Source organism: Balaenoptera physalus, assembly GCF_965194825.1.
Source record: "Balaenoptera physalus genome assembly, chromosome: 1".
NCBI lineage: Eukaryota > Metazoa > Chordata > Mammalia > Artiodactyla > Balaenopteridae > Balaenoptera > Balaenoptera physalus.
Window position 1 is genome coordinate 48,041,625 of NC_138882.1, and position 15,279 is coordinate 48,056,903.

General features: G+C 42.0%; 1 protein-coding gene and 1 long non-coding RNA gene across 5 annotated transcripts in view; both read left to right on the plus strand.

Annotated features, from left to right (window-relative positions):
• Positions 1-15,279, plus strand: part of NMNAT2 (nicotinamide nucleotide adenylyltransferase 2) — a 210,666-nt gene that overhangs the window by 54,325 nt on the left and 141,062 nt on the right. The gene's annotated exons all lie outside the window — the stretch shown is intronic.
• LOC309666466 overlaps positions 1-15,279 on the plus strand; it is a 62,143-nt gene that overhangs the window by 9,161 nt on the left and 37,703 nt on the right. The gene's annotated exons all lie outside the window — the stretch shown is intronic.

Below are 15,279 nucleotides of genomic sequence, written 5' to 3' on the forward strand. Positions count from 1 at the left end.
AGAGGAGTGCATTCCAGATGTGGGACCTACATCCCAAATGTCAGGGTTCCCTTTATTAGGGCTCTGACACCATGATTTTATCTAAATATTTTGAAGTTATTATTTCTGTATCACTCTTCTAAATATGGAGGGCTTTTTTCCCCTATGATTTAAAAATTTATTTATTTATTTATTTATTACTTTCTGAAATGGAACCATTTGTCCATTCTACTGAAGGAATAAATCAGTGGGAAATTATACTGCTGTACAACCCACCTAAGCAAATAAACAACCAACCAGCCACCTCTCTCATAGGTTGTTCTCACCTAGGTTCTAAATGTAGCCCTTCTGTACTTCACCTAGGTTCTAAATGTAGCCCTTCTGTACTTCAGTGGGATTGTTACAGGAAGGGGGACCCCTTTGAGGGCCCGAGGGTGGGCTCTTGTCTAACACTCAGAAAGACGCATGTGTGTGTCTGTGTGTCTGCTGACAAAGCAAGAGACTCTATTGGGAAGGGGTGCCTGGGTGGAGAGCAACAGGGTAAGGGAACCCAGGAGAACTGCTCTGCCACGTGGCTCGCAGTCTCAGGTTTTATGGTAATGGGGTTAGTTTCTGGGTTGTCTCTGGCCAATCGTTCTGACTTAGGGTCCTTCCTGGTGGCGTGTGCATTGCTCAGCCAAGATGGATTCCGGCAAGAAGGATCCTGGGAGGTTGGTAGGACATATGGACTGGCGTCTCCTCTCTTCTTTTAACCTTTCCCCAGTTCTTCCGGTTGGTGGCAGCTTGTTAGTTCCGCCGCATTCTTTAACAGGACCTCCTGTTGTAAGATAACTCATGCATGTGGTTACTATGATGCCAGGCCAGGGCGGGCGGTTTTGGTCAGTAGTTCCCCTAACAGTATGGCACCTCACTGTTGTTAGAGTATTTTCAGATTTGGTGACTCAGTTCACCCTAGTGTGATCTTCCTTGATTTTTAAGCATTTGTATCATGCGCCTGTTCTCTTTTCCCTAGGCTTAATTGTCTGAAGAGTGAGGACCATTGGAGATCCTTTTCTTTGACACTTGTTTTCTGCTCTAATCTTTTCAGGAGGTCTTGAACAAGTATACTGTATATCTGATCTTGCTATAAAGCTATGGGTGTCCGTGACTTTGAAATTTATTATATCATTTTAAAGCCTCAAATAAGTGACATTCCAGTGGGGGGTTGGGTTTCCCAGTGCTTTATTCTTCAACATTTCTTCAACCCTTCATCTTGGTACCCAGAGAGAGGTGGAATCCTCATTCCATGGAGCACTGAGATTAAACTACATCAATAACTGTTCATATCTCTTTTGAGATATTTATGTGCTGATAAATATTTAGCAGTGTGTGGTTCATCACAAAAACTACAAGATCTTCAAAATAAGGCAAAATTTTTTTTAACTTAGAGACTGTCACCCATTATAAATTAAAATTAAGAGAGACAATATAGTATTGTACATATAAATTTAAGCCATAATTGCCTCATTTACCATGAACCAATCTTGCTAAGCACAGTTTAAAAATTATTTACTTGTTATGCCCCAGGGAATCAAAGTTTATAGATAATACATGATTTTCCCACCCTGTGAAACATGTTGATAAAGAGTGGGTAAATGTCTCAGTTTTTCCTGTTCCTTCATTATTTCTCTCATTAGTTCCATTATGTATGGAATTTAAGAAACTGAATTGCTATTGATTTGAGAATATACTTAGTCTCCTTTAACCTTTGTTTTGTCATCTGTAAATAGGGTGATTGATATAACCCAGGGGTCAGCAAACTACAGCCTGCCAGCCAAATGTGGCATGCAAGCTAAGAATGGCTTTTACATTTTTAAATGGTGGAAAAAACATAAAAGAAGAAAAATATTTTGTAACACATGAAAATTTTCTGAAATTAAAATATGAGTATTCATAAATAAAGTTTTATTGGCACACAGCTACACTCCTTCACGTGAAAACTGTCCATGGCTATTTTCAAATTACAACAGTAGAGCAGAGTAGTTGTGACAGAAACTGTTTGGATTGCAAAGCCTAAAATATTTACTACTCTCTGGCGGTTTACAGAAAAAGTTTGCCTATCCCTGATATTACCTACCTCTAGGGGTTGGAATGGGCAGTGAATTTAAAGGGTTCTAAAAATATAAAGTGCAGTTGAAGTCCATTACCCAGAGGAACTCTTTAATGAACAATTTTCAGTCTAAACTAAATCTCTAAAAAGACTCATTTAAGCAGCAAATGTAGTTTCAATTTCATAATTGTAATTTTTCTGGCTGACTGAGTAAATGACTGTGTTCACAACGGGGATGATTTTCTGGTGTTTGGTTTACATTGGACATTGATTAGCCCCGCTGGCTAATGTTGGACGTTTATCTGCTGCTGAACATTTGATGTACTTTCCCAGAACATCCTTTACCTCAGGGGTCCCCAACCCCCGGGCTGCAGACCGGTCTGTATCCACAGCCTGTTATGAACCAGGCCGCACAGCAGGAGGTGAGCAGCCGGCGAGTGAAGCTTCATCTGCCGCTCCGAATCGCTCCCCACCTCTCCCCATCACTCGCATTACCGCCTGAACCATCCCCCGCCTCCCACCGTCCGCGGGAAAATTGTCTTCCACGAAACCGGTCCCTGGTGCCAAAAAGGTTGGGGACCGCTGCTTTACCTGATTCACGGCTGCCTCCTTCTTTCAATCTAATATTTTGTATACTTTATATTTGAGGATTTTAAAAAATCAACACATCAGTTGCATCAGGCTTTTACAGGCTGCTCTTGCAGTCACATCTCGGTTTTCTGCAGGATCTCACCTGCCTCTGAACTCTGATAGCACTCGGTTTGTACCTCTGGTATAGCCCTTAGCACATTGTGCCCTGGGTTGTAGCTATTTCAGTCCATATTTCATATTCTCTGTCAGATTTAGGCCCTTGCCCACATCATAGGGCTCTTTGTATCTCCTAAAATGCCTAGCACAGTGCTCTAGGCACGTGGAAGTTACTATAAATATTTAGCAAATGAATGAATGATTGAACTGTTAGGAATACTCAGAATCTCAAACTTTAGGCAAAAGAGGTGATTAGAAATCAGACAAGAATTTGGAAACCAAGAAACACAGGGAAACTGAAATTCAAGTATGACAGAGTAAGAAAACAGGACAAAGAGCAAACATTTAGGGGCTTCAAAACTGAGAAGGATTGTTGCCTCAAGATAGGAAGGCTCATGTGTTATAAGAGGGGAACCCTATCCCAGAGTACAGCCTTTCCAGGCATCCACAGGGCAAGCGGCCAGTCGTGTTTGGGGGCTATTAAGTTTGTAGCTTGGCAGGAGTAGAAAATGTGGGTCAAGGATGAAGGTGAATCCTGAAACTATTCACTGGGTGCTTCAGTCAGATGTCTGGTACATCCAGCAGTGGTTTCTCAGTGAGGCAAAAGTAGGTTTGGGGATGACAAAGGAGTTAAGTTTTACTTTTACTTATTCATGGTTTGAAAAAGGTTTTATGTACATGGCACCTGGCACAGGGAAGCTTTGTATGTTATTTACTCTACTTCATACAGACAAAATAGACAAAAAACCTTGGTTTGTCAATTGTAAGTTTTCATTTCAGAAATCACAGACTCTCCATTTGGAGGAGATTTAAAAAATCATGCAGATCCTCATCCAGTCCTGAAATCTCCTTTAAAACATCTTTGCAAGTGTTTGTCCAAACTCTGGCTTGAGATCGTCTAGAGCCAGGGAATGCACTATTTTCCAAAGCAGCCAAATAGCACTTGGCACAGTTTTACTTTTTTCAAGATTATTTCTTTTATTGGGCTGACATTGACCTTCCTGAGACTTCCACGTGTTGGCCCTAGTTCTTTTCCTTGAGATCCATGGAACAGGTCTAATTTGTCTTCCTCTGCTTGTGAGACGTTCGTATAGCTGAAGACAGCTACTCAGCCCTCCTCACCAGTCTTCTCCATAGGCTAACAAGTTCCTTCAGCTGGACATCTATTACTGTTTCTAAGTCTTCATAACATCCTGGCTCATCTTCTTCAAACATATCTTCATTGTGTACATCCCTCTTTAAATGTTATGTCCAGTTTGTGATGCAGCATTCTGATGTGGCATGATGTGTGCTTTCTTACCTATTATTGAACGTAGCTTATTGGATGTTCCCCTTATTTGTGGCACTGTGTCTCTCTAATTGAATCAGGTAAGGCAACCTATGGCTAGCTGCATGCTGAAATGTCCTGACATTCTGAATAATCAATCAATTTGATGGACTAAGCTACTAAACTTAGTCCAATTTATTTAAAAATCTGGCTGGTAAAACAAAACTGATTAGTATACTGCCAAGATGGGTATCTTCTGGAACTTTGCAGGTCAATGCACATGCTTGGTTGTATGACATGTAACATGCTGCTTTCAGAATATGAAAGAAATTTTTCAGGTTCAGGGACAGGGCTGACGCTAGAAGTCTCTAAATTGTTGAATTATCAAGTTTCTTAATATTTTATTTCAGGGGATTATTTTTTTTATTTTTTTTAAATGGGGTCTGTTGAGAGCTCCAAATCAACTCTTGTCCATGTTTAAAAGTCCTGGTTTTGGGACTGAACTCTGAACTTTCTTCCTATTTTGTCTAGCTCCTCCCTTCATGATTGTGCTATTGGCACTGCCCTATTCCCAGGGATCCCTTGAAAAATGCTCTTATTCCCTGCAATAATGACTTTGTCCCAACAGAGGTGGTCAGTGTCACATTTAAATTGAGCAGATGGAATCTTTAAGAAAACAAATAACAAAAAAGTAATTTTCCTTATGGAAATTTCCAAATATGCAAAAGTAAACAGAATTGTATAATGAACCCCAATGTACTTGTCACCTAACTTCAGTAATTATCAATTCATTGCCAGTCTTTATTCATTGGTACTCCTACCCCTACCTGCCCTACATTCTTTTGAAGCAAATCCCAGACATCCTATTGTTTCAAGGCGAGATCCTTTCAGCTAGTATATATTTGCTTCTCTGTCTATTTGCTTCTCTGACCTCCATTTACAGACTGGATCTTTCTCCTCTCCATTTCATGTTCGTTTGCTCGACAGTTTGAGTTGCAGACAGGGCTGGTATGGGGACAATGTCTAATTTCCATCTTTGAGTAGATATAATAATACCTTCACCTCAGTCAACAGTGGGTGACACAAGCATCAGCGTTGCCTTTACTGCATGGGATTTATGGTCTTTCCCATCTTTCTCACGTCGTATGGGGCTTCCAAGGCTCCCCTCCAGAGTGGAACTCCCACTGGACACAATGGGCCATTCTTCCATGACATGCAACATTCAGCTCTTTATTCCTTATCATTCAAAGCCATGAATGTCTGTGTTAGATGTTCCTTCCTACATCAGTGGTTCCCAACCTGGGGACTCTGAACAACCAGGGTTTCTCATAAATCAGAATAAGGGTCAGGGAACAGTTTCCAGTATCTCTAAGCATATGCAATCACCCTCAATATGGCACAGGCTATGTGTCAAGTTTCTGGGCTTTTGCTTGTATTATTATTAGTTTGGTGAGATAATCTCATATTGATCAGGAGTCCTGCTTGGTAGCTATAGATGTCTTTGATGAGCCAAAAAAAAAAGGAATTTTTTTTTCTTCCATTTCTTCATAAGAAGAGGAAAGTAATTAAACAACTTCTGTCTGGGGACAAGTTTGGCTCCTGCCATAGCGTTTGAATTCTGGCCTTCTATTTAGCCTACCTTTAACCTCTGTAGAAAATTAGAATAAAATTCTTCTTATTGGTCCCTTAATCCTTCCCTTGTGTTGTTTTAAATCAGCTTTTCAACGTGTATTGTCATGCAGTTGTGTTATCATTTGCATTTAAATGTAGTGAATAAAGATCTCCCTGCTGAAGGCCTTGGGGGATGTCTAAACCCAATATCCCAGTTTGCCCAGTAAATCTTATGGCTCTGAATATTGTACTAGAGGCTTGAATAACTTCTCCATATGGAATTTGCTCTTCCCAGCTTCATTTGTTTCATAAAGATTGGTTTTCCGTGGTTTCATTTGTGGTTGTATTGAGCTCTAACAGTGGATGGAGAAGGAATGAAGGGGACCTGGTTAAGACAGTCTCCTGAGTGGGGCCACCCATCACGGCCATTTAATGTAGCTTTTCTGGTCTGGCTCCTCTTCACTTGCTCCCATTCCCCACTCAATACAACCCTCAGTAATTTACACATACACATTTCTTTTAGATGCAAATTTGGTTAATTTCAGTCTATTGTGATAATAAGTTTTGTCTGTTTGTTTAAAGAAATGCAGAAACATCGTGTTTGAAAAGGCTGGGAAAGGGAAGAGGAATAAGAAATGGCACTGTTTATGAGGAATCTCATTTTATTGTATGACTATAGCTGTGGGGAAAAGTTTGAACTTTAGAAATTAAAGAGATGGGGAAGAGAAAAGAAAAATCCAGCTTGACAATTAGGTGATCTCTCAGCTTTCTTTTCCTTTCCCTTTCCATAGACTTGAACTATCTCCAGAGGGCATTTGCCCAAAGGCCTCTGTGGGAAATGGAACCACTGATAGACACTCTGGCCTGTGTTGTGACCAACTCCATTCATCTCCAATACATAATCATTATAAACTAACACATGAGCTAACATTTATCGAGCACTTACTTTGTGCCAGGCACTGTTTTAAGAGCACTCCTTGCCTTACCTCATTTAATCCCTACAGCAATCATATTATCATTCCCATTCAGCTAATGATCAGAGAGGTTGGGTAGCTTGTGTCAAGCCACACAGCAAGTGCATGGTGGGCAGAAATGTAGACCCACATGCTCTGACTCTGGAGATCACTGTTTTAACTACTGCAAAACAGTGCCTTCCTCGTTTATGTGAAAAGGGACCCTCAGCTCTACATTTGGGCCTGTAACAACGCAGAAACGGAGGCTAGGCCTCCTCTAGCACTTGCATCTACTATGTGGGCCAGAGCCAGGGTTTGTGTGCAGAGAGGCTGGCACTGCTCTGGGGATCCTGCCCAAGGCCACCAAGTGTGGTTGGGCCAGAGGACTCTGCAGACCCCCCAGGAGACCTGTGGACAGTCCAGAGGACAGAGTGAGGAGCAAAGAGAAGGACCTGGCCCAGAACCAGGAAGCACTGGAGGGAAACAGGAGAAGATTGGGAGCAAATCAAGAAGGGCCTGGGCAGTGACGGTGAACAGAGTGAAGTAGCCCTGCTCACCATTTTGCTTACTTACAGGCACAGGGTCAGAGTGGACAGATATAAGTATAAAATTCTCTCCCTTCTTTTACATTGTAGTTGGCAAGAACATCTACAGATAATTATTCAGTAACCTTCCTCCCCCCACACACTGTAAAATGAGTATAATAATACCTACCTTTTGGGGCTGTTGATTAAATGACATAATGTGAATATATTGTAATACCACCTTTTTTGACCACTTGGCTCTCACCTTGGGCCCCAGTGCATTATTGCACACGCTGAAAAAGCACGGATCCAGTCTCTAGGTACTAAGTGATATAGATTTTACTAAATATTTTACCAAGAGATAGCAGGGGTTACAATCTAAATCACCAACAATTTCCAAAATATTTCACGCAACTTTAGGGAGAAGAAATTTGGTTCTTCCCCATATGGCAGCAGGTTCATATCTCATCTTCCAGCAATTGCTCCCCACCTCCCCATGTCCTTCCCACAAAATGCCCTCGGTCCCCCTGCCCTCACTTCCTTGGCCCAGCTCCCCCTCCATCCCCTCCATCGCCTTTCCCACGGCTCTAAGTCCCTTGGCTGGCCTATCCCACTCAGCAAGCAAAAGCCACCACCACTAGTCAGACTGCGTCCAGCTGTAGTTCTCCAAGTATGTCCCAGCCACGTATATAAAGGCTATAGTCCCTCCTGCCACATACGGAGTTTTTAGCAAACTATCTGGCCCACAGTAAGTGATGGATAAATGCGGGTAATAGTAGTTGTTGCCAGTGTCTGTCCCGTGATGTCTTGCCTGGGCCAACACGCAGTCACCCTGGGGGTCTGGTTGCCAGTGTTTGTGGAGGATTTGGGAAATGGCTGAAAGGCAGAGGAGGGGAGGTGATTGCCATCCAGGGACATTGTGAGCCGGTGGGGATCTCAGGCCTGTGGAGGTGGACGCTGCCAGTGAACATCCAGAGGGACTGCCTCCTGTCCAGGACAATTTGTAATCCTCCTTTCTGTAATCACTGGTGGCTTAACTGTCGGTGAGAATAGAATGACTGGCGAAGACATCCCACCCATTCCCGCCGGGCAGAGCACCTCATTTAGACGTGAGTCCTTGGTACGTCCTGCAGGGTAAAGCTAGGATCGTCTGTACCCCTAGTCTCCCTGCAGAAGAATCAGCTTTGGCTGCTGCTGGAAGGATCTAGGGCCAACAGTCAGGTGACTGCTCATCCTCTAGGAGGGCTGGCAAAAGAACCATGGTTTGGGACCAGATTTTTGTGCCTGTCTTCACCCTATTGACAACTGGAACTAATGGTGACTTCGGGTAGAGAGAGGCGCCGCAGAATGGGGAATAATCAGATATGCCGTTGGAAGAGGCTCCAGAGGTCATTCAGTCTCTTATTGGATACTTTTCATGACAGGGAGCTCATTTACAGGCTGTTTGATTGCTGGACAGCTTCATTTGTTAGAAAGCGCTTCTGTCTTGAACAAAATCTGTGTTCCCATAACTTAGGGTTGACTGTCCTGATGCCATCTTCTCCAACTGTCAACCAGGCTATTTTATTTAGGTTTTCTCTCACCCCCATTCCCTAGAATCTAGAAAGAGAATCTTGAACATTTTTATTATTGAAATGTATAATGATGCATTTTGTAGTATTTCCATCCAACATTTGGAAGCAGTGTCCCCCCCGCTGACAGAGGAAGGATTTGTGGGTAACATGTTAATAACTTATTACTGGGCATCTCTAAATAGCTGATCTTCTCCATTCCCCATCAATTTCTATTCCTTTCCTCATCATAGCATTATCACCCTGACATATTTTAGGAGGTGTTTGTTTATTGACATCTCTTCTCTAAGAATATAGACTCCATGAGAGCATAACCTTGTCCTGCTCTGTATTATCCTGTACTGTATGCCCAGTGCTTAGAAAAATGCTGGAACATAGGAAGTACTCGATTAATATTTGTTGAATTAATCAAGAGCCAAATTAGGATAGTGATGGCCCCAGATCCTGTCAGGTCTCATCTGAGTACTCCAGAGAAGGACAAGTTATTTCTTCAAAAGCTGACTGGTATAGCAACAATAGTCCTAATCCCAGAGTCAGGGGACCAGCGTTCATCCCACTTTTTGTACTCATTGCCTGGATAACCCTTAAGGGCACATTTAACTGCTCTGGGGCTTATCTTCCTCATCTGTAAAATGGGATTGACACTCTCTTCCCTGTTCAATTTCAGAGTTGTCCTGAGGATAAAATACAACTATATGGGAGAAAGAATTCTGTAAACTGGAAGGCACAATATAAGTATAAGAGTTATAACTGTTATTATTATTGTGTTTGATGTTGTATCATCTTATGTAGCAAAAGTATATTTAGCCTGAGAATGAATTTATCTTCCACTTGAGATGAATTAAGTTCTGGAGCAGCTAGAGATTATTTGTTTTCCAGAGTTGCTCTTTATGAGTTTGCTTACCAACACCACCACCACTAATACTTTTTTAAGTGCCTGCTATGTGTAGGCAGTAGTCCAGTTGCTGGAGGTACATCAGAGAACAAAACAGACAAAAATCCCTGCCTTTGTGGCATTTACAGTCTAGAGGAGGTGGGGAGACAATAATAATTGTGTAGTATATTAGGGTTGTAAGTGCCAAGGAGTACAACAGAGAGAGAGGGGGAGATGGAAGAATAGGGAGTACCAAAGGTAGAGGTTGCAATTTTAAAGGGCGGTCAGGGGAGATCTCACTAGATGCTGACACTTGAGCAAAAACTTGAAGACAATAACGGACTTAGCCATATGGATGCTGGGGGAAAAGCATTCCAGGCAGACACAACAGCAAGTGCAAAAGCCCTAAACTGAGCGCTTCCCTCAAGTGCCCAAGAAAAAAGTAAGGAAACCAGTGTGTCTGGAATAGAGGGAGGGAGGGGGAGTGGTAGATGAGATTGGAGAGATAATGGATGGCCAGATTGTGTAGGACCACACAGGACATTGTGAGGACTGGATTTTACTCTAAGGGAGAAGGGGAGACATTTGAAGGTCTTGAAGAAAAGTGCTACATGATCTGACTTCCAGTGACTTACTCTGACTGCAATAATGAGAACAGACCATTGGAACTGAGATTAGAAACATGTAATAAACAATAATATAACTGCTACATATAATCTAGAGAAGAAATGATGGTAGTTTGGACCAGGGAGGTAGAGGTGGCAAGAAGTGATAGGCTTCTAGACATATTTTGCAGGAAGCACTGATAGGATTTGTTAATATGGATCTGTTTTGGTGAGAAAGGAAAAGGAATCAAGGATGAGCTAAGGTTTTTGGCCTGAGGCATTGGAAGAATGGAATTGCCTTTTACTGATGTGGGGTAACTATGGGAAGAACGGGAGGGACTATCAGGAGATGAATCTTGGGCATGTTACCTCTGGGAGGATGATTGGACATTCAAATGGGCATGTTGAGTAAGCATATACTGTTACTAAATAAAAAATAAAAATAAAAATATAACTCAGGAGTCATCAGCGTAGAGTTGATATTGAGAGCCACGAGACTGGCTGAGAATACTGAGGAAGGGAGTGTCGATAGGGCAGGGATCAAGGACTGAGTGTTCAGGGTACTGCAGCGTCCAGGGACTGGTGAGGTGGGGAAGAGGCAGCTGTTGACTGTCAAACATCAGCTAGTGAGGCAGAAGAAAATCAGGAGAGTGTGATATCCAAGAAGCCATGTGGAGGTGGTGCTTCAAGGGGGCAAGATCAAGCATGTCACATGTTGCTGAGAGGTCAACTAAGATGAGCACAAAGACCGACTACTGGTCTCTCAAAGCAAAGGCCATTGAAGACTTTGACAAGAGCAGATCTGCTAGAGTGGTGGGGATGGCAGCTGGACTGAACATAAGCAAGAAAGAAGAGTGTAATTGGAGAGAGCAAATTTAGATGCTCTTTTGAGAAGTGTTGCTCTAAAAGGGAACAGAGGAAAAGTGAGTGGCTGGAGGGGGACATGGGTCAAGAGAAGGTCTCGTTTTTTCTTTATTTTTTTAAGATGGGAGAAATAACATCATGTTTTCAGACTGATGGGAATCATCCAACAGATATGAAGAACTGCTAGTGCAAGAAAGAGAAGAGAGAGATCTTGGAAGAATGTCCTTGAATAGGCTAGAGGGGTTGGGTCAAGGCAAAATGGGGGAGTTGGCTTTGTCTAGGAGCACCGAAAATTCATCCATCAGAGTAGAAGAGAAAGTGGGGGATACTGAGTCACGTGCAGGTGGGTGGGTAGATCTGGTGGTGGAAGCGTGGGGACATTCTCTTCTGAGAGTTTCTATTTTCTCAGTGAAATAGGGAGAAAGGTCGTCAGATGGGGGCGGAGGTGCTGAGGAGAGAAGAGAAATATGCCAGAGGAGCAGGGACAGAACAAAATTGATGGGGTGAAGGTATTCCTCTAAGGGCTCTGGCCTTGCACTTGTGTGAGAGACCTTCATCAGCGCTGATCTACATGCCAAATATCAGATGTCCCTATCCCCACTTGAAGATTTCTTAGTCAGATTTTTATCGATTTTTAGGCCTAAGTTTTGAAATTAAAACTTACCGGTGCATCACTCGAATGATTCCAGTTGTGGGAGCTATCAGAACTGTCATGTCTTTTCAGAAACTGACTTCATAAAAAGTAAAAGGAAAAAATGTTATGCTCTGATCCAAGCTGACCTTCAAAATGTTCCAAATTTATGCAGCACCACATGGTTTAATTTCTCCTTCACATCATTAGTTAGGGAGTCAATCTTGGCCTGGGAGAGGAATTCTTTATTTCTTTTGTTTTGGATAAATGTGCTATACTTTACCTTTCTCCCTGCCAAAGTGACTTTGGTTTATCTGGTCAGGCATTCCTAGCCTGAGTTATCTTTTTAAAAATTTTAAGTGCTGCCTCGAATGGCTACCTTTTAGATAGCAGCCAAGAGTCTTCAATTTTGGTTTTAAGTATAATTTGTATAACTACCATTAGAATCAAGCAGGTAACAGTTATTTGTGAGGCAATTATGATGTACCAGCCAGAAATAATCATGTGCGGTGATAGCTCTTACACACCTGGCATTAGCAATCGGCCAACAAAGGCAGAATGGGATACCTTTTCAGACTCCACCACCTCATAATCAGGAAACTGAGGACTGAGGGAGTGGTGACAGGATTAGGGTGGGAACATGACCTTGGCATGTGACATTTTCTCACCATAAGCACTTAGACATATTCCTTCTGGTCATTAAGATCTGTGTGTCTCCCTTTCAATGCTGGCTGGTACCTTGAGCATTTCTGAGTAGCTGTTTTCACAGTGATGTACATTCAGCTCACCCTAGTCAGTCACCTCTGATTTATAAGCAACACACACAGAGAAATCAGTAATGTCACCCCCCACCGCGGCCACCCACCTCTCACCACTGCTGCCCACAAAACTACCCTGTGCAGTCAATGCCTCCAAGTCCCTGGGACCATGGAAACAATGTTCTCAATGGTGATGAGTTTCTATTGCACTGGCCTGTAAAACCACAACTCGCCTTGGTTCATGGGTCCTTTTGAAGAATTAAGAGTTTACTTCAAGAACAAAAAGAGAAGTAACATTTTTCTTTAAAACCTGCTCTGCACCAGGGGCTTTTGCTGGTTTTGTCCCACTTAATTCTTACAGCAGCCCTATAAAGTCAGTTTTGTCTTCATGTTTACAAGATGAGAAGATCAAGGTGGTGAGAGGTTATGTAATTTGACTGAGGTCAGGCACCTGTAAAATGGAAAACTTGAATTCAAATTCAGGTCTTTGTGGGTGACAGAAAAAAATTAAGATATTTGTAAAAGAGAAAAATTCTTTTTAATTCCCATGCTTCCTTCTAAGGAGAATAGATCCCGAGGGGCGTGTCCCTTGCTATTGGGACCACAGGTGAACTGGAGAGCCTACATTGCTCAGGGCCCAGGGGGAGGGTAGAGTCCGGGAGGAAGAACACTTGGGACCCTGCATTGCTGGAGGTGGGCAGCATGAAAGGGTAGAGGGATGACCAGCTGGCAGGCGTGGAGCCCGGTGTGGACAGAGATGCCCAGTGGAGATTGGAAAAGGGGCAAATGCTGTGCTCTGTGTGGGCCTGTGTCTCTCCTCCATCTCCCAACCCACTCCAGCAAAACCCTTTCTTTTCCTTGTGCTGCATGACTGTTGTTTGCTTTGAGGGTAATGGAATAGTATTGATACACTAAGTCAGGGTTGGTTGGCAAGAATAAAGCCTGCCCAACAAGGGTCTGGTGAGCATTTTCAAAGTCCATTCTTTCTCAAATATTCACTTCATGAATATTTACTGAGTACTTTTTATGTGCCAAGCATTGTTCTAGGGTGCCAGAAATACAGTAATAAACAAGAATGAAGTCTCTGCCCTTATGTAGCTTATATACTAGTTGGGGGAGACAAACAATTTAAAAAACAAACAAACAAACCAAGGAAGTATTATAAAGAAAAAAAATATTGATGAATTATTTTTGAAGTGTTGCATAGAAATCTTCCTAAAATATCTTTAAGATGTGTTTGCTTTACTAAAAAGAGCCAGTTGAACTGTGGATTAATGGTTTATGACATTTAACAATATTTTATTGATTAATTACCATGTGCAAAGCATAGTTCTAGATACTATAGTAAGTGAATTCAGCATGGATCCTCAAGGAGCATATGGTTACTGGCGGAGATGTGACAGGTTTATTAGTAATTTAAAAAGTAATGAGGTACCTAAAATGCTATGCATCTTCCAAAGCAGTTGGCAGGAGTGTATTTCTTTAGGATCCTGAAATTAGTCCAGAGTGGGAAGAAAGCCCTAATAGACTCTACTCTGTGCCCGCACTTGTTATCTTCCTGCCTGCTTGATGTTTGACCTTTGTTTCACCCAACTAAACATGTGGGTCTCCGTACCGTGCAGTTTACCATCTGTCTTCCTGCCCACAGCTGATGTCTTTTTTCTAGTAGTCCAGACATAGAAAAGCGTAATGGTTAAGTTCATGTTTTCTCAGCTCTGTTACTTGTAGCCAGGCCACCTTGGGTAAGTTACTTAAATTGGGTTGTAGTTTCCTCATCTGTAAACTATGGATGATATTGTACCTGCTTCAAGGGATCCTTGTGAAGATCGAATGAATTAACTTATGTGAAGTAATTAGAAGAGTGCCTAGCACACAGCAATTTTTGCATTAGAGTCAGCTATTATTATTCTGGTGTTATCTAAGTGTTCATTATTATTATTTGGACTGACCTCACTCACTCTCAAGACCACCCCTGCTGAGAATCCCCCTCCTCACCCCCAACCCAAGCAGAGAGACCACCAGTACAGACCCCTTGGGGTTTAGATTTGGGATTACAGAAAAGAAGCCTACTTTTATTTGAGACAAATGAAACAACCGTGCAGTGATATTTTAGATGGTCCTTGGAAATAGAAAGGATGTAGATATTTGGAAATGGTGGGGAGTGGGAGGGGAGAGCCATTCTAGTCAGAGAGAACACCATGAGCAAAAGAACAGAAGCTGAACATTTGGAGCCAGCACTGAAATACTGGGCGGTTTCATTTGTCTGAATGTTGAATGCATGAGGCTAAGACCGAGAGATGGGGTGTAGAAACATGGTAGGTTAGTTGACAAATTGTGAAGGCACGTGAATGTTAAGCTTGTTGGTGTTAGACTTTACTCTATAGGCAAATGGGAGAACTAGTGTGGACTTTCAGGAATCCAGATTTGTCCTCTGCTATAATGTAGGAGTACAGGTATAAGGACCATTTACCCCAATGTTAAATGATCCAAAGCTACTGTAAGCTTTTGAGTTATCTAATTTTTTTTTCTTTTTTTTTTTTTTACTAGTTGTATCTATCTATCAGATGTTCCACAGGGATTGGTCAAGAAAACCTAAACGAATTATTTATCATCTACAGTATAAATTCCAAATCAAAGGTATTCCATGTTTTCTCAGTAAGAAGATGCAGAAAATAGATAGGGTTTTCCCAACAGAAAAATATACATATATATACTTTTAGTGCTACAGATGACATTTAAAATAATGTTTAATTCATGTAATATTTACTCTTGAAGATTTAAAGTATATACTGTATGACATAGTATA